Source organism: Rousettus aegyptiacus, unplaced genomic scaffold (assembly GCF_014176215.1).
Source record: "Rousettus aegyptiacus isolate mRouAeg1 unplaced genomic scaffold, mRouAeg1.p scaffold_m13_p_9, whole genome shotgun sequence".
NCBI classification, from domain to species: Eukaryota; Metazoa; Chordata; class Mammalia; order Chiroptera; family Pteropodidae; genus Rousettus; species Rousettus aegyptiacus.
Window position 1 is genome coordinate 30,938,748 of NW_023416312.1, and position 20,951 is coordinate 30,959,698.

The 20,951-nt window shown below is 37.3% G+C and overlaps 1 pseudogene; it reads right to left on the reverse strand.

The window, feature by feature from the left end:
• Positions 1-12,730: 12,730 nt before the first annotated feature.
• On the reverse strand, positions 12,731-12,849 carry LOC118608240 (annotated as a pseudogene).
• Positions 12,850-20,951: the final 8,102 nt, after the last annotated feature.

The window sequence follows — 20,951 nt, forward strand, 5'->3', positions numbered from 1 at the left end:
CTCAGATTCCCAGAGACAGAGATTTTATTTTCCTTTCTTCTGTGGATTTAATAAAAGATGGTACCTATAAACAGTGCAAGACACCTCTGATGCCTGACACTCTTCGTTTTTCCAATGCCTGGAAATAGCACCATTCAGTCACTTCCTCTATGTATTCAAAGCTCTAATCAGGGAACACCAGATCTCTTGGGGTGGTAGGGGATGTGGAGGATAGTGTAGTGATTAAGAGTATAGGTTCTCTTGGGTTCAAATACCGTCACCACCACCTAACTATGTTGCCTTGGAGAAGGCACTTAATATCTCCATGCCTCAGTTCCTCATCTGTAAAATGAGGATAATAATGATAGCAACTATCTCATTGGGTTGTCGGGAGAATTAAATGAATTAATATTTGTAAAATACATAAAGTACTTGGTACACAAGGCAGTTATGTCTGGAGATAGAAGGGTAGAGGTTGGGGCCATGAAAACTGGCTTCCCTTAGAAAATATCACTTTCAGTTGAGATCACTGTGGGGTCTTTAATTAAGGCAGATACAGTCTCTTCGGGAAGCTCAGTGGGAATTAAAAGTTTAAAGTTCTCACATTCTCCCACATCCCCCCACATCTTACCATTCTAACTCAGCCCCAACTCCCTCTTTTACAATCAGTATCGTAAGTTTCAAATGACACTGGGAATTTAGCCTAGGGATTCAATGGATGTGCAAGTTAATAGTTTCTTTTTTTAATAATTTTTTATTTTCAATTACAGTTGGCAAACAATATTATATTAGTTTTAGGTGTACAATATAGTGATTAGACATATATGTAAATTATGAAGTGATTACCCCAATAAATCTAGTACCCATCTGATACCACACATAGTTACTACAATATTATCGACTGTATTCCTTATGCTATACTTTACATCCTGTGACTATTTTGTAACTACAAATTTGTATTTAATTCCTTCCTCTTTTTCACCCACTCTCTCAACCCCTCCCATCTGGCCACACTCAAAATGTTCTATGTATCTATGAGTTTTTTGTTTATTTTATTCCTTAGATTCCACATATAAGTGAAATCATATGGCATTTGTCTTTCTCTGTCTGACTTACTCCACTCAGCACAATGCCATCCAGCTCCATCCATATTGTTGCAGATGGTAAGATTTTATTCTTTTTTCTGGCTGAGTAATATTCATTGTATATATGTACCACCTCTTCTTTATCCTCATCTATGATGGACACCCAGGTTGCCTCCGTATCTTGACTGTTGTAAATAATGTTGCAATGAACATGGATACACATGTCCCTTTGAAGTAGTGTTTTGGGTTTCTTCAGATAAATGCCCAGAAGTGGGATAACTGGGTTCTTCTTTGTCTCTTATTGTAGCCTTCGTTTTAAAGTCTATTTTGTCTGGTATATGTATTGCTACCCCAGATTTTTTGTTTGTTTGTTTGTTTGTTTCCATTTTCATAAAATATCTTTTTTCATCCCTTTATTTGCAGTCTGTGTGTCTTTTGATACAAAGCGAGTCTCTTGTAGGCAGCACATGTAAGGGTCTTATTTTCTTATCCATTTAGCCATCCTATGTCTTTTTGTTGGAGCATTAAATCCATTTCAATTGAAAGTAATTATTGATAGGTATATAGTTACTGACATTTTATTCATTTTTTAAAAAATCTTTTCTTCTTCTTAAAGAACTCCCTTTAACATTTCTTGTAATACTGACTTGGTAGTGATAAACTCCTTTTGCTTTTTCATGTCTGGGCACCTATCTGTCCTTCTATTCTAAATGACAGCTTTGCTGGGCAGACTAATCTTGTTTGTAGGTCCTTGCTTTTCATCACTTTGAATATTTCACGCCAATCCCTTCTGGCCTGCAAAGTTTCTGTTAAGAAATGAGCTGACAGTCTTATAGAAGCTCTGTTGTAAGCAACTAAGCTTTTCTCTTGCTGCTTTTAAGATTGTTTCTGTCTTTACCTTTTGGCATTTTAATTACAATATGTCTTGGTGTGGGCCTCTTTGGGTTCATCTTGTTTGGGACTCTGCACTTCTTGGGCTTGTGTGTCTATTTCCTTCACCAGGTTAGGGAAGTTTTCCATCATTATTTCTTCAAATAGGTTTTCCATTCTTTGTTCTCTCTCTTTTCTTTCTGGTATCTCAATGATGGAAATGTTGGTATATTTGATGTTGTCCCAGAGACCCCTTAAACTATCCTCATTTTTTGGATTCTTTTTTTTGTTACTGTTCTGATTGGTTGTTTTCTGCTACCTTACCTTCTAAATCACCAATCTGATCCTCCATTTCACCGAATCTACTGTTGATTCCCTCTAATGCATTCTTCATTTCAGTTATTGTATTCTTTGTTTCTGACTTGTTCTTTTTATGTTTTCTATCTTCCCTTTCATGTCTTCTATCTCTTTGTTAAAGTTCTCACTGAGTTCATTTACTCTTCTAAGTTCTTTGAGCATCCTTATAACCAGTATTTTGAACTCTGCACTTGGTAGATTGCTTGTCTTCATTTTGTCGAGTTCTTTTTCTGGAACTTTGTTCTGATCTTTCATTTGGGACCTGTTTCTTTGTCTCCCCACTTTGGCTTCCTCCCTGTGTTTGTTTCTATGTATTCAGTAGGACTGCTCTGTCTCCTAGTCTTAGTAAAGTAGCCTTATGTAGTGGGTGTCCTGTGGGTCTCAGTGGTCACCTGAGCCGGGTGTCCCAGGTGTGTTCCAGGTGTGTTCCTTGTGTGGGTTGTATGTATCCTCCTGCTGTAGTTGAACCCTGGTTTCTGTTTGCATGTCAAAGGGAGAAATTAACTCTCAGGATCTTTGGTCGTGAGTACTGTGTGTGACTACAGTGGAGCTGTTGTATAGGGGCTGACACTCCAAAGCAGGATTCACTTTAGCAGGGCTCTGGTGCCTGCTCAGTCTGCCTTTTGTGTGTGTTGTCCTTGGATGTGGCCCCAGGTGGTCCTCCAGCAATCTGGCTACTGGGTATGGGATCCCTAGTTCCTTCTGAGAGGGGCCCCACCACAAGTTAAGTTTGACTACAGCTTGTGCCTGGCATGGGGCTACATGGCATGAGCCACAAAGAAATCTGGAGGTGGTTGCCACCTGCACACAGTTTACAGATACATCAAGAGGCCAAGCTGTGAACGCAAGCCAGCTGCTGCTAGTGCCAGGCTTGGGGCTTCTGAGCATGAGATATGCGGCACACTAAGGCCATAATCTGCTTTATTGGGGTTTGTGAACCTTTGACTCATTTTAATAAAGTCTGAACATGAGCCAAGACATGCTGTTTGTGTGTAAAATCCACTGGAAGCAGCTTGGGTGGGCCCACATGTTGAGTGGGGTGGAGTCTCAGAATCACCATGGCAGGGTGACCAGTGTTAGCCAGGTTGATGGAGACTCAGATATAGGTGCCACTTGTTTCTACCTGTTGGAGGAGAGAGGGTTCAACAAAGGAACAATGGCTCTGCCAGCACTTCTGTCTGGGAGAAAGTTGCCCTCCAGCCTGACAATTCATTTCTTCCCTGTATGTCCTTGGGGCCTTTTGAGCTGCTGCCCTAGCACTGTAGCCCAGAGTCAGTGAGTCTATAAGCAAGTAAGTCCATGCATGAGCCCTTTAAAATGGACCCCTGAGACTACTGCAGCCCTCTATCTCACTCAGCCACAATCTTCGCTGTTTTTCACAGCCAGAAGTTGTGGGGGCTTCTCTTTCTGGGTCTGAAACCCTGGACTGAGGAGCCTATTGTGGTGCTAGGACCTCTCACTCCCCCAGGGGAACCTCCACAGTTGAGCTATCTCTCCCAATTCTCAACTGCCATGTGCAGGTACGGGACCAGCCCACTCTTCATCTCTGCCCCTCCTACCAGTCTAGAGGTGGCTTCTTCTGTAGGTCTTTAGTTATTAGACTTTCGTTCAGCTAGATTTCAGGCATTTCTCAATGATGGTTGTTCTGTAGTTTAGTTGTAATTTTGATGTGGTCATAAGAGGAGGCAAGCATAGCATTTACCTACTCAACCATCTTAACTGGAAAATCTAATGATTTCTTTTTATAGAATAACTGGATTTCAGCTTTTGTCTTGAGCAAAGATTTTAGTCATTTGAACTTGCTACGCTTTCTCTTTGTGCCTCCAGTCCCATTGGAAGCAGCCACTCCCATGAGGAAGCAGTCCTTTATGTCATACTCTTTGGTTGCAGGTGGATACTCAACTAACCAAAGCTTTGTTTTCAATGTTTACTTCATCCAAGGTAAACACAGATGGTCATTAAAGCACCTATCTGCCACTGCATGCCAAGTCCTTTTCCTTAATGCCAGCTAGATTTCTGTTGCCTTCAGCCCCAACCAGCCTAGATATCAAGTCTCTCATTCCCTTGAGGGTCCACAAAGGGTGCCATCACTCTTGAGTACCAGTTTCTGAATGTGATAGTTATTCTTTGAAAGCAGTAGAAATAAACTCTGGTGAATTTATATAAGAAGCGAATTTCCTAACATTCTATCCAGAATTTCTGGGAAGACTGCATGATCAAGCTCAGAAAGGGGGAGGGTCCACATCTAGAAATACAGTGAAAATCTTGACTGTAGAACAAGCTGGAGCAGAAATATTGGTATTATCACCTATTGTTATTTCTGGAAATTGGATTTGATACCATAGCATCATTTTTTTTACATCATTCTGATTATGCATCCTTTCTAATAATTAATAACATTTATGGTATATTTATAATTGTTGTTCCTTTAGTGGTCATCTTTAAATCTGTAACTTTATATCCATTAGTAAACCTTTTTCTTAGAGATGACACTTATTCCTCATTATGAAATGTGTCAAAACAGCTATTCTTATTCATAGATTTTATTAATTTTTATAAGAATTTGTATTAATACTGGACTATTTCTCTAATCATTTCCATGGGATGATATTTATTGAAATAAATTGGGTTTCTCTTGATACCTGTGCCCAGATTTACAGTGAGGTTTGGCTTTTAACCAAAGCTTCAAAAGATTGCAGACTTGAACCTCTTTGGTATAAAATAGTCATTCAGTATATACCCATGATAACAAACACAGAGGCCAAGTTTTTTGGGGTTTTTTTGTTTTTTTTTTTGTTTTTTGTTTGTTTGTTTGTTTTGTTTTTGCATCAGGACCTTGACTCTTGCTATTCCTTCTGCCTGGAATGTTCTTGCCCCCAGTATGTCCAGCACTTCATTATCAGGTCTAAGCTCAAAATGCCATGTCCTCAGAAAGGCCTTCCCTGATTACCTTAGCTAAAGCATGATCCTCCACCTCACCTTTTTCTTCTTCCTTGACTTTTTTATGAAAGATCTTATATTTCCGGTTCTTTTGCAAAGTTTCTTTTCTCTCTGATTTCTTTAATCCCTCATGAGCCTTAACTTCTGGAAGAGGGTTTTTCTCATATTCCGGACTGTCATAGGGTTTCTCTCCTACAGGGGTTCTCTGATGTACAGTGAGTTTTGACTTCTTTGAAGGCTCTATTACACTTATCATATTTGTAGGGTTTCTCTCCTGTGTGAACTCTCTGATTAATAATGAGATATGATTTCTGGAAGAAAGCTTTATCATATTTATTGCATTTACAGGATTCTCAAATATTTTTCCTCTATGAGCTCTCTGATATAAATGAAATATGACTTCCAGGAGAAGACTACCACATACAGTACATCCATCAGGTTTTTTTTTCTCCTGTATGAATTATTTGATGAGCACCGAGACTCAGCTTAAGGGTAAAGGCTCTGCTATAAGTTTTCTGCATAAGTTTTCTCTCCCGTATGAGTTCTTTGATGTCTGCACAGAGTTGATTCCTCTCTGAAGGTTTTCCCACATTCAAAACGTTTATAGTGTTTCTTTCCTGTGTGAGTTCTCTGATGTATAATGAGCTTTGTCTTTTCTTGGAAAGTTTTGCCACACTTATTGCATTCATATGGTTTTTCACCTGTATGTGTTCTTTGATGTATGTACCATGTTGATTTCTCTCTGAAGGATTTTCCCATATTTATTACGTTGAAGGGGGTTGTCTCCTGAGTGAATTCTCTGATGTACACTAATATATGCCTTCTTGTTGAAGGCTTTTCTGCATTCTTCACCTTCATAGGGTTTCTCTCCTGTTTGAGTGATCCGATGAGCAATAAGGAGTGAATTCTTGCTGAGAGTATTTCTACACTCGTGAAATTCATAGGTTTTCTCTCCAGCTTGAGGTGCGTTATGCTGGACAAAGGGTAGATTATGATTATGAGTTTTCTCGCCCACATTATAGTTATGGGGTTTCATTCTATTCTTTTTCTCATGCCTTCCATGAATTAATAATTTCCTGCATTCATTACATTTATAACATTTTGAGTTGCAAAGCCTCTATTAGGACTCAGTAAACCTAAATTATCTTTAAAGTCGTATATATAGGGTGCATGTAGTGAAGAAGCCATCCATATGTTCTGAGGATGTGGGTTTACAAATCCATTACATCGATGACCTCTCTCCTTAGGCACATTCTTCTCATTAATGAATATAGCTTGTCTCAGGTATCTATTTTGGTTTTCCTGGTGCCCCTCCAGATGGTCATCAACTTGCCGGACTTCTAAATAAAAGAAGCTATATACCTTATGAATACACATTTGTCATAAGCAGACCTCTGGTAGGGTTGACTTTTATTTTAAATCTAGATTAGCAGTCCCCAAACTTTTTGACACCAAGGATAAATGTTCCTATGAGAATCTGATGTCTGATGATCTGAGGTGATGATGCTAATGCTGGGGAGCAACTGCAAATACAGACGAAGCTTCGCTCATTCACCCGCCGCTCACCTTCCCGTTGTGCAGCCCAGTTCCTAACAGGCCATGGACCAGTACCAGTCTGTGACACAGGGGTTAGGAATCCCTGGTCTAGATACAATTCAGAAAGAAATCTGTACATTTTCTCATACAGTCTGAGCTTAAGGGGGAAAAATAAATTTCTCTAATATAAATTAGAACAGGTAAGTAATAAATATGTGACTTTGTTTGTTTAAGAAAAATACCTTAAAATTGAGGAGAGAAGGTAAATGTAGGTATAGGGAGCCATAAATAGGAAAAAAGGATTTTCGAAAAGGTGGTAGATCCAGGATTTGAGGGGAGGGGACTCAAATAGAATGGAAAGATGCTTTCAAGAAAGCTGAAAATAACTGAAGTGACCAAGAGAATAAACCAAAAGACAGGCTAGATTATAGTCTAATTCATCACCATTTCATTCCAAGACTACAATCAGACGGTAAGTCACAAAACTAAATTTGAAATTTAAAAAAAAGTTCATATACTTTAGGAAGCTATTTCTGAGCTTTCAAAGATGTCCAGCCCTTAGTGACCCACTGAGAGCTTACTCTTATCATCTCCCACCTGTTCATTTCTTCTTTACCTGTACAACCCAAACTTGGGATTTCTCTCTCTATGATTCAAAGTCCTCTCTACTCCAAAGAGGCAGTCACATCTGGTTTGGTAACAGGATACCCTGTAATGGGAAATAATCCAAGACTTGGGCACATCTGTGTGGGCTTCAGAGCCTCAAATGAATTAAGGAGATACATTTTAATAAGCATAAATCCCACATGAGAGATGAAAAACCCCTTATTCAGTCTAAAAGGGATTAAGAATCTTTAGTCCCTGCAAGTTTAGGTCAAAATATTCACACACCTCAGAGATGGAAATTTATTCTATTTGATATACCGTGAATTGCTCAGAGAAGCCGTCCTCACCTGCAGAGATCAGGCTGCTATAGAGCTCCAACATTACGTCTTTTTACAGGGTCCTCTGAGTAGAGTCCAGATGATTCCACTTCTCCTGGGTGAAGTCCACAGCCACATCCTCAAATGACACCAATTCCTGTAACTGCATACTTTTTTTTCAATCTGTTCGATAGAAATTAAAGTGACAATATTTTTAAGATAAAGAAAATATTCTTCAGACAAAATCTACTGTTTAATAATTTCAAAAAAGCCTTCTCTATTTGTAATTTCTATATCTAGTAAAGGACTTTATAGTATAGAAACTATAAATAACTCCCACAAATCAATAAGGTAAATATAGACACTCAAATAGGAACACTAGAAAAAGATTTGAACAAACACTTTACAAAAGATGATATCTAAATTGTCAGTAAACATATGAAAAGGTGCTCAACATCATTAATCATCAGGGAAATACAAATTTAAACCATAATGAGATATCACTATATCCAACAGAATGGTTAAAATTAAGACCAAAACTCCAAATGTTGGCAAGGATGTGGAACAACTAGAACCTGCATATATTGTTGGTGAGAATAAAATGGTACAGCCACTATGGAAAACATTTTAGCTGAATCTACTAATGCTGAGCATACCCCTAACCTACGACCCAGAAATCCTACATATATATATATCATTAATCATCATTATATATATATATATATATATATAAAATAGCCAAAATGAAAGCATCCATCAGTAGTAGAATCGATAAACTGTGATGTATTTATACAATGGAATAGTATATAGCAATAGAAAAAGAACAAACTACTGATACATAAAATAATGATGAATCTCATAAACATTATGATGCGTGGAAGAAGCCAGAACCAAAATAATCATAATATATTCTTCCATTTATATGACATTGAAGAACAGGCAAAAATAATCTGTGATGATAGAATTCAGAAAGTAGTTACCCATGAGTTGGGGGATAGCTGTTGGAAGTGGCATGAAGCAGGCTTCTGGATGGCTTATTTCCTGTTTTTTGATTCAGGTACTGGTTACACAGGTGTTTCCAATTTGTAGAAATTCATGAAGCTGGGCACATTATTTACTTTGTATGTATCCTTCAATAAAATGTCTACCCCCAAAGATTTTTACCTAACTTTTATTTCCATAAAAGGTTTAAAAAATAGTAAGACAAAGATTTTAAAACCCACAGGAAAAAGAACAATGTATATAAAACAATTCACAAAAGAAATATAAAAAGGAAATAAATATGAAAAGATACTCAACCTTATTGGTAATAAAGAAACACAAACAAAAGAAATTAGATATCTTCAACTATCGGATGGTTAAGATTAAAAACATAACAAAAGGATTAGAAAAGGTATTTTCATTCATTATTAGTGGGAGTGTTAATTGCATTAACTTTTCAAAAGGAAATTTAACAATGTCTATGAAAGTTCAAAATATGTCAACCTTTTCAAACAAAATCTACAAATACTCACCGCAGTATACGAAGATAGATTACAAGAAGCTACTCTTTGATAGAAATTACACAGAAGTCTTAAAATTTGGGGCTGATTAATTGTGGCACATACCTACAAGAAAAAATATGCAGCATTAAAAATATCTCTTTGCCCTGGTAGTGAAATATCTTCTATTGAGTAGGGACTATTTAAGTTATGCCAGTGACCAGCTGCGCAATCCCATGCTACTTGCTTATCCATTCTGGGACTCAGTTTCCTCATCTGTAAAATGTAGATAATAATGGTACCCACTTCTTATGTGAGGATTAAGGTGGTCATACGTAGTAGAATGCCAGATACAGGGTAAGCTCATTACACGTTAGATCCAGTTACTGCCACTAATATTATTGTCATCATCACCTGTATTATCATTATTACTACTATTACCATTATCAATATTATGTAAAAGGAAAATAGGGAGTTGCAAAACAGTTTGTATATTATGAGAAAATATTAGCAAAAGGAAGACTTATGTTAACTATATGTTTATATATATATATGTAAATATAAAGAACAAGGGAGAGAGAGGGAGGTATATAGATGGAAATTAATCAAAGTCACCATAGAATTGGTTACCGGGAACAAGTGGTGACATGAAATCATACGTCCTCTTTTTAGGCTATACATTCCTAAAAATGTTTGAATTTTTGGTGCCACTTCTATATCACTTTTGTAGTGAAAGGGAAAAAATGACAAAACAATATAGACTTTTTTTAAAAGGGCAGAAAGGAAAGACCTGAATATAGTCAGGGACATCATGAATTCTGAGCCTGAAAAGGAAAAGGGCAGACCTATGGTTTGCTCAGGCTGTGCCTAAATCCCGGATGGGAAAAAAATGTATTGGAAAATAATTGGAAGGACATGGGGTTTACCTATTCTTCCTGACTGTTAAGGTTTTACCCTTGTATGGAGCCAGAACGTGAGAGACCTGCTTGTGCTGACACAGCTCCCGTCTCCTGAAGAGTCACATCCCTTTAGTTCTGCCCCAGTAGGACACCTTTTGCTGACATTAAGACATATTTTAAGCCACACGCGGAGCAATACTATCGCTGTATTTATCACAAGATTGCTGATGAGCCTGACCCATTAGAGAAATGTCTTGAAACCTCAACATCAGTAAATCTTTGCTTCTCAGGAAGTGACTTACTTTTTCTATATGAATGAGATCAATAAAATAAGTGGGTGTGTTTCCTTCCCTTTATGTCCTGGCTTCTAGGAAGCTCAGAAAAAAATAACTGTAGCTCAACATAATTATGTAGGATTCTATGACCCACAAATATACATTTGATATCAAATCCTGGACCTCTGTTAACCTGTCCACCATCAGTGTTCCTCTGAATTAGATCTCAAAATGGAACCACTATTAACCTGCCTACCATCAATGGCCTCCTAGCCTAGGATTCAGTTTTTCCTATTTACTCATCTACCATCAATGTCTCATGTCTCTGCTCTGAAACAGGGGCCTCTTTTAACTATTTCACCATCAGTGCTCCCCTTTCTTTGATCTAGAGCCCAGGCTTCTAATAAGTCATTCACCACTAATGCCCTTCTGGTATTACCTTGAATATGGGTCTTTGTTAAATATTACAACTACCTTGTCTATCAAGTCTGAACTAGAACCCAAGCCTTTGTTTACTATTGTACCAACACAGCCCCTCTGGTCTGACCTTGAACACGGTCCTATTAAAACTATTCCACTACCAATGACCCTTAATCTAGACCTCAATCTTGGGCTCACATGTATCATTTGGTTGTTATGTCTCATGAATATCTTAATAATCTTTAACATTTCTTTTAATGATCTCCCAGCATTCTACACTTTGGAGGTACCATTTCTTTTCCTGATCCCTCATGGTTGGAATTTGTGTTATTCTCAATTTCTTAGTGTTAAAAACAAAATTGAATATTCCTGAAGTTAAATCTCTGAACATTCATGATCATTGCCTTAAGGGGAGGTTCTAAAAATAGAAATAGAATTGCTAGATCACAGTAGGGCAACAAATAATCCTAAAATTTTATGTTCATATGAAGAGACATTGTTACACCTTCCAATATAAAGATGCTTGCCGCCCCAGTCTCTGAACACTCTGTTCTTCCCATTGCGTCAATTCTAAATAAGAGTAGAAAATGATACAGTCCCTAGAGAGATGTTTGTTTATTCCTGTACAGTAAAGACAATGCAGCAGGCCTTGGCTTTCCAAACCCTGTACTTTCCAAACATATTCAGGATTGTCCCTTAATCGGCTCCTGGGGGACAACCTCTGAGTCCTTGGCATATCTTGCCTAATAAGAGCATCTTTGTATACCTGAGACCTTGGGCCACCTCACATAGTTTATGCTAATGCTCTAATTTATGGTGAATGTACATTTTTGTATGTCTGAGGATTTGGGCCATGCTGTATGAGTTTGACGTCTGGAGGGTTGGAGACTGAGTAACTAGGTAACATGGTGTTCCATGCCTATGTGACTGATTCCCAATAAAAATCCCGGATACCAAGTCTCCGGTGAGCTTCTCTGGTTGGCAATACTTAAAACTTGTTGTCATATATTGTTGCTGGGAAAATTAAGTACTGTCTGTGCAATTCCACTGAGAGAAGATAACTGGAAGCTTGCACCTGATTTCTCCTGGGCTCTTCTCTGCACACCTTTTTCCTTTGCTGATTTTAATCTGTGTGGTGTTTTCTGTTTGTTTGTTTGCTGTAATAAACCATAATCATAAGTATAACCACTTTCTGAGTTCTGTGAGTCTTTTTGAATCATCAAATCTGAGAGTGTTCCTGGAGACCCCATAGTTGATATCAGAAGTGAAATTGACTAGAATGACCCTAATCAACTGAAAAATGGCAAAGATATTGTTTGAGAAAAGGAAGGATGAGGGGATGGGAGTTTATGAACTTTTGATACCTAGATGGTTATCAAGTATAGCATCTATTATTAGAGGTAAAATTTACCAATGGAATTTAGAAATGACGTGTAATTTTTGAGAAGTTGGCTCACTGAATATATTAGGGTTCTCCAGAGAAACAAAATCAATTATATAATATAATATGAATATATATATCCTTTTAATTTTTTTAATTTATTTATTTTAATTAGTTTCAGGTATACAGTACATTGATTAGATATCTATATAGCTCATAAAATAATCCCCCCAATTGCTCCTTCCCTCCCCTGGCCCTCCACCTAGCCATCATATTAATGCTAACTGCATTCCCTCTGCCGTGCTCTCCATACCCATGACCATCTATCATCAACTACTAATTTGTACTTCTTTAACCCTTCATCTCATTCGTCCAGTCTCTCAACACCCCTACCCTCTGTCAATCACCAAATTGTCCACTATAATTGTCTCTTTCTGATTAATTTATTCTTTCTGTTCCTTACATCCCGCATATAAATGAAATCATATGATATTTACCTTTCAACATCTGACTTATTTCACTCAGCATAATAACCTCTTGTTCCATCCATGTCGTTGCAAATGGTAGGATTTCTTTTTTTTTAATGCCTACAGCACCTGGTATTCCTAGGTGGTCTCCCATCTAAGTACTAACCAGGCCCGACCCTGCTTAGTTTCTGAGATCAGACCAGATCGAGCCCATTTAGGGTGGCATGGCCGTAGACAGATTTCTTTTTTTTTAAAGACTGAGTAATATCCCATGTATATATGAACCATAATTTCTTTATCCAATCGTCTGTTGATGGGCATTTGAGTTGCTTACATACCTTGACTATTGTAAATTGTGCTGTCATTAATATTTGGGTGCACAGATCTTTATAAATTATTGTTTTGGTTTTCTTTGGATAAATACCCAGAAGTGCAATTTTGGATAAATACCCAGAAGTGCTGAGTCAAAGGTATATCCATTTTTAACTTTTTGAGACTGTTTTCCATAGTGGCTGTACCAATTTACAATCCCACCAACAGTGTACGTGGGTTCTCTTTTCTCCGCATCATCACCAACACTTGTTCTTTGATTTATTGATGATAGCCATTCTGACAGATGTCAGGTGATATCTCATTGTGGTTTTAATTTGAATTTCTCTGATGATTGGTGATCTTGAGCATCTTTTCATAAGTCTACTGGTCATCTGTATTTCCTCTTTGAAAAGTATCTGTTCAGGTCTTCTGCCCATTTTTAAATTGGATTGTTTGTTTTTTGTTGTTGAGTCGTATGAGCTCTTTAAATATTTTGGACGTTCACCTCTTATCAGATGTATCATTAGCTAATATCTTCTCCTGATCAGTTGGCTGTCTTTTTGTTTTGTTGATAGTTTCCTTTGCTGTACAAAAATATTTTAGTTTGATGTAGTCCCATTTGTTTATTTTTTCTTTTGTTGCCCTTGCCTGGGGAGATATACCCAAAAAGAAATTACTGTTAGTAATATCAGAGAATTTACTGCCTATGTTTTCTTCTAGGAGTATTATGGTTTCAGGTCTTACATTTAAGTCTTTAATCCATTTTAAGTCTATTCTTGTATACGGTGTGAAAAGGTGGTCCAGTTTCTTTTTTTATTCTTTTCTTTTTTGCATGCATCTGTTCAGTTTTCTCAATACCATTTATTGAAGAGACTCTCTTTACCCCATTGTATATTCTTACCTCCTTTGTTATATATTAAGTGAACATATAGGTGTGGACTTATTTCTGGGCTCTCTATTCTGTCCCATTGATCAATGTATCTGTTTTTATGCCAGTACCATGCTGTTTTGATTACTGTAGTCTTGTAGTATCAAGTAGCGCGATACCTCCAACTTTGTTCTTCTTCCTCAAGATGGCCATGGCTATTCAGGATCTTTTATGGTTCCATATAAATTTTAGGATTATTTGTTTTAGCACTCTGAAAAATGCCATTGGTATTTTGATAGGAATTGCATTGAATCCATAGATTGCTTGGGGTAGTATGGCCATTTTAATGATGTTGATTCTTCCTACCCATGAACACAATATATGCTTCCATTTACTTGTATCTTCTTTAATTTCTTTTTTCAATGACTTATCATTTTCTGAGAACAGGTCTTTTACCTCCTTGGTTAATTTGAATCCTAAGTATTTTATAGTTTTAGATGCAATTGTAAATGGGATCATTTTCTTAATTTCTCTTTCTGAAAGTTCATTATTGGTGAATAAAAATTTCACTGACTTCAGAATATTTATATTGTAACTCGCTACTTTACTGAATTCATTGATCAGTTCTAACAGTTATTTTGGTGGAATCTTTAGGGTTCTCTATATATAGTATGTCATCGGCAAATAACGAAAGTTTTACTTCTTCCTTTCCAATTCAGGTACCTTTTATTTCTCTTTCTTGTCTTATTGCTGTGGCTAAGACTTCCAATACAATGTTAAAGAGGAGTGGTGAAAGTGGGCATCCTTGTCTTGTTCCTAATCTTAAGGAAAGTGCTTTTAGCCTTTCCTCATTGAGTATCATGTTAGCTGTAGGTTTGTCATATATGGCCTTTGTTATGTTGAGGTATCTTCCCTCTATCTCCACTTTGCTGAGAGTTCTTATAAATGGATGCTGGATTTTCTGAATGATTCATATATTTATATGATCATATGGTTTTTATCTTTTGATTTGTTAATATTATACTAACCCTGCATACTAGGAATTAATCCAACTTGATCATGGTGCATGATATTTTCAATGTATTGCTGAATTTGGTTTACTAATATTTTGTTAAGGATTTTTGCATCAATGTTCATAAAAGATATTGTTTTCTTTTTTTGGTAATGTCTTTGTCTGGTTTTTGAATCAAGGTAATGGTGGCCTCATAAAAGGAGTTAAGGAGCCTTCCCTCTTCTTGCATTGTTTTGGATAGTTTGAGAAGAATAGGTGATAATTTTTTGAATGTTTGTAAAATTCACCTATGAAGCTACCTGGTCCAGGACTTTTATTTTGGGAGAGGTTTTTGATTACTGATTATATTTCATTGGGAGTAATCAGACGGTTCGGATTTTCTGTCTCTTCATGACTCAGTCTTGGGAGATTGTACGTTTCTAGGAATGTGTACATTTCTTCCAGATTGTCCAATTTGTTGGCATATAATTGCTCATAGTATTTTCTTATGATCCTTTGTATTTCTGTGGTGTCAGTTATTATTTCTCCTCTTTCATTTCTGATTTTATTTATTTGAGTCCTCTTTCTTTTTTCCTTGATGAGTCTGGCTAAAGGTCTCTCAATTTTGTTTATCCTTTCTAAGAACCAGCTCTTGGTTTCATTAATCTTTTGTATTGTTTTTCTAGACTCTATTTCATTTATTTCTGCTCTGATCTTTATTATTCTCTTCCTTCTAATCACTTCGGGATTTGGTTGGTGTTCTTTTTCTAGATTTTTTTAAGTATAAGTTTAGATTGTTTATTGGTGCTTTTTCTTATTTTTTCAGGTAGGCCTATATTGCTATGAATTTCCCTCTTAGGACTGCTTTCACTGTGTCTCATATATTTTGAGTCATTGTGTTTTCATTTTCATTTATTTCTAGGTTTCTTTTGATTCCTTCCTTGATCTCATTGTTAACTCATTCATTGTTTAGTAGCATGTTATTTATCCTCCATGTTTGTGTATTTTCCAGGTTTTTTTCTTGTAGTTGATTTCTAGTTTCATATCATTGTGATCAGAGAAGACGATTGGTATGATATCAATATTCTTAAGTTTATCGAGACTTGTTTTGTGTTTTAAGATGTGGCCTATCCTGGAAATGTTCCATATGTGCTTGAGAAGAATGTATATTTTGCTGCTTTGGCATAAAATGCTCTGAAAATATTTATTAAATCTATCAGGTCTAGTGTGTCTTTTAGGCCCATTGTTTCCTTTTTTATTCTTTGCCTGGAAGATCTGTCCATTGGAGTCAATGTAGTTTTAAAGTCTCCTACTAAGAGTATATTACTGTTGATCTCTCCCTTTATGTCAGTCAATAATTACTTTATGTATGTAGGTGCTCCTATGTTGGGTGTGTATGTGTTTACTAGGGTTATGTCCTCTTGATTTATCAATCCCTTTATCATTATATAATGCCTTTTTTGTCTCTTATTATAGACTTTATTTTAAAGTCTATTTTAGCTGATATAAGTATTGCTACCCCAGCTTTTTTTTTTCATTTCCGTTTGTGTGAAATATCTTTTTCCATTCCTTTGCTTTCAGTCTGCAAGTGTCTTTTGATCTGAAGTGGGTCTCTTTTAGACAGCATATGCATGGGTCTTGTTTTCTTATCCATTCAGTGACCCTATGTCTTTTGATTGGAGCATTTACTCAATTTACATTTAAAGTGATTACTGATAGGTATATTGTTACTGTCACTTTATTTTTAGCATATGTTATTTCTATTTTCTTTTTTACCCCTTCTCCTTTTATAGAAGTCCCTATGACATTTCTTGTAATACTGGCTTGTTGGTGATGAATTCCTTAAGCTTTTATTTGTCTGGGAAGTTCTTTATCTCACCTTCCATTTTAATCGAAACTTTGAATATTTCTTGCCATTCCCCTTTGGCCTGCAAAGTTTCCATTGAAAAGTCAGCACACATTCTTATGGGGCTACCCTTGTAAGTAATCAGCTTCCTTTCTCTTGATGCTTATAAGATTCTCTCTTTGTCTTTGACCTTTGGCATTTTAATTATTCTGTGTCTTGATGTAGGTCTGTTTGAATTCCTCTTGTTTGGAACTCTGTGCTTCCTGAATTTGTATGTCTAATTCCTTTGCCAGGTTAGGGAAGTTTCCTGTCATTATTTCTTCAAATAGAGTCTCAATCCCTTGCTCTCTCTCTTCCTCTTCAGGTATTCCTATGATTCAGATGTTGTCTCAGAGGTCTCTTAAACTATCCTCATTTTTTTTATTCTTTTTTCTTTTTGTTGTTCTGATTGGATGTATTCAGCTACCTTGTCTTCTAGTTCGCTGATTTGATCTTCTGTTTCATCCAATCTACTGTTGAAACATTCTAGTGTATTCTTCATTTCAGTTATTGTATTCCTCATTTCTTTTTTTATGGTTTCTGTGTCCTTTTTAATGCTTACTATCTCTCTGTTGAGGTTCTCATTGTGCTCATCCATTCTCCGCATAAGTTCATTGAGCATCCTTATAACCCTTATTCTGAACTCTGTCTCTGGTAGGTTGCTTGCCTCCATTTCATTTAGCTCATTTTCTGGAGTTTTCTCTTGTTTCATTTGTGACATGTTTCTTTGTTTTCTCATTTTATTAGCCTCTCTGTTCATTTCTATGTGTCATAAATATTTGTTTCATCTCTCAGCCTTGGCCAGATGGCCTAACGTGGAAGGTGTCCTGTGTGGCCCCAGTCGTGCACTCTCCCTGATCCCTTGTGCCAGGAGCTCTGGACATGACCTTCGTGCGAGTGATCTTCTGTTGTTGCCAAGCCTTTATTCTTGTTAGTAGATCAGCGGGTGGGATTAATGTTCAGGCTGACTAATTGTAGGAGTTGGCTGCACCCTCAGGATAAGAGTTTTTGTGTGGGAGCTGACCCAATGAGTGGGATTTTCCCTAGCAGGCTTGTGTATTTGTTGCAACCACCCTTTGTGTGTATCACTACTGAAACTAGTCAGGAGTTCCTCCATTGTGGTCTGGTGCCAGCCTCCAGATATGTTGGTTTTGTGGCCCCTTTGGAGGGGCTCCGCCGTAGGTCAAGGTCATCCACTGCTTTCAATTGCTCAGGGCTACCCAAAGGGAACTACAAAGTGATCCATAGATGGTTTTTGCCTATGCTGAATTGCCTATGTCCCAGGTAAGTGTCCTCAGGTCAGAAAGCCTGTGCGTGGGTCCTTCGAAGGGGTGTCTGGGGTTTCAGTCTCCTTCCGTCTCACCCAGATGGCTAGAAATTCCTCTGGGATTTATAGTCAGAATTATTGGAATCTCATCTTCCCTGTGCTGTGACCCTGGGCTGGGGAGCCCCCAAATGAGACCACGACCCCCCTCCTTCAGGAGAGCCCCTTCAGCCTCACTCTACCTCCCGATGATCCTCCACCACCTGCGGGTGTGAGTTCAGCCCGATTCACAATTTTGTCTCTCCTACTGGCCTTAGTGTGGCTCCTTTATATTATCAGACATACATGTTACAATTAGCTGGACTTCCAGGTGATTCTCCACATTGATTTCTTTATAGATTGGTTGTAATTTCAGTGCAGACTTGGGAGGAGATGAATCTTGCTTTTACCTAGCCCACCATCTTCCTCCAGGATCTGTACATGTAACTTTTGAGGAGTTGGACCACTGGATGTATTAGGGTTCTCCAGAGAAACAGAATCAATTATATATATATATATATTATATATAGTGATAATATAATATATTACAAATACATACATATATACAATCCAGTTCCCTGGGGTACTTTAACAAATATTAATTTAACAAAGTCATAGCAAGAAGTTAGTTCATTTTGTGTATCAATATCATCAGCTTCCCTTTATGGATCTTACAGATGCTAAGAAAATTAAAATGACTCACAAAAGAATGGGAAAATGCAAAAGTGAGAGTCAAGGGACTTGTTCGGGCAATATGGAAATCTTTAAATGCTTATCAAAAATGAGATTAATAAAGCAGACATTGATGGGACCAAAACCAAGGTGTTAATGAAGCTCTGTTGGAAGTTGAATAGACCATTGAGTCCCTCTTATAGTCCTCCAACACTGAAGTGCTCTAAACAAATCCATTCTCCTTAATTTGGAATTTAAAAACTAGAGGGCAAAGATAACAATGGGAAAACTGACCTTGATTTGCCAGGGGTGATGGTTTGCCAAGTTAATCAGGATGAGGATTGATGAAGGAACCACAAGGACCCAAAGCCATATGCACATGTGTAGGTAAAATGGCGAGGGAGAGAAAAAACTTTCTGGGATTCCTTGACATGGGAGCTTAATGCACAGTTATTCTAAAACCCACTGGTTAAGTCCTAACAGGGGCTATAGTTAGATTGGGAGGATGTAGAGATGCAATAGTTGATGAAATTAAAATGAAAATTTGGATGAAGATTTAAGTGCATGAATGACTTTATACAAAGTGGTTGCATCTCCCTTACCTGAATGTATTATTGGGATGATGTCTGACTGGGAAACACTTCTCCTACCAATTATTGTAAAACAGAAGGCATGTAAATTCACTGTTCAGCCAGGATTAATTGAACATGCTAAATGGGAATTTATAGAATTGCCAGAGCCCACATAGGTTGTTAATTTAAAACGTATAAAACAAAAAAGAGATACAGTGGAGTTTATGGCAAAAGTCCATGAGTGCCACCCAGTGGCGACCACTAACATTTTGGACTAGAAAATTTCCAGACACAGCAAATACAATAGATACCAGTTGAGACAATTTCTAACTTACTACTAAGCATTCATTGAAACTGTCCCTATAGATGAAGGCATAAAATAATCTTCAAATATGAAAGACTTATAACATCTTGAGTAATATCAGAGAAACACTCCAAGAAGGAAGGCCATGCCCAGAAGAGTTCCATAATAAAATGGAAATGGTTTATATAGCATCACACTAATGGAGGAATATAAAAAATTATATTCACATGCAGGTAGACTCTCACTTAAAGCTGAATTTAGAACCACCTGAGGAGCTACCAGATCCTGTTACCACATGGGTGGTGTCCTATGATCAGCTCTCTATTGACAAAAAGCAGTTTTATTTACTGATGGCAGTTCCAAGGTGCACAGATAGCCACCACACTACAACTGACTGATATAAAAACTCTTATTGAAGAAAGTGAGAACAAATCATTTAAGTTGGCTGAATTACATGCTGTTTTCCTTGCAGCTATGGGAGAATTGAAAAAGGATAAGAGCTTCCATGTTTAGTTTTTACTTACTAATGGGTAGTGGCCAATGGCCTGGCCATATGGTCAGGCAGATGGGCAATAGAAAACTGGACTATCAAAGGGATCCGCATATGAGGCACAGCCCTATGGAAATCACTAGGGGAATTTAAATAAAGTAGAACATGTCAATGCCATCAGAAGAACCTCTTTCCAGGATCCAAAGGAAATGGCAAGTGGATATCTTGGTATGCTTGCTTGAGGCAGCCACCTGGGTCCATGAAATGAGTGAACGTGGGAGAGATGCAGCAGTGCAGAGATGAGCAGATCAATGACATATTCCTCTAGTACCCAATGACACACAAAAAGTCAATAAGAACTGTACTGTCTGACAACAAGATGGACAGAGACTTCAGATAACAATGGGGCAGATTCCCCTGGGAATGGCCCTACACATGGCTAGCAAGTTGACTATGTCAGACTACATCTAGTAGTTCCAGAAGGCTATAAATGGGTCTTTCTTAGTTTTTCACTTGAGATATAATTAACATACTACATTATATAAGTTTAATGGTGTTGAATTGATACATTTAATATATTTTCATATGGTTACCACTGGAGCATTAGCTAGCACCTCTATTATACACCTAATTAGAATTTCTTTTATAAATGAGTTTTGACAGGAATAGACACTCTGTACTCAGAATACTATAAAAAGGACTGGAATAGAAGGTACTACAAAAATTGGGACCACTGAGTTACACTTTTTAAGATGAAAGATCATACTTTGCAGGTCATAGTGTCCAACAATGGGCAAAGAGATATCACATCAAATGGATATATCATGTTGCATATCATACTCAGAGTACTGGTTTGATAGAAAATTGGCACGGGCGATTGTCTAAAACAAAGGAGATAAGGGCACAGAGAACTGGCTTACATCCGTTCATGAATGTTTGCT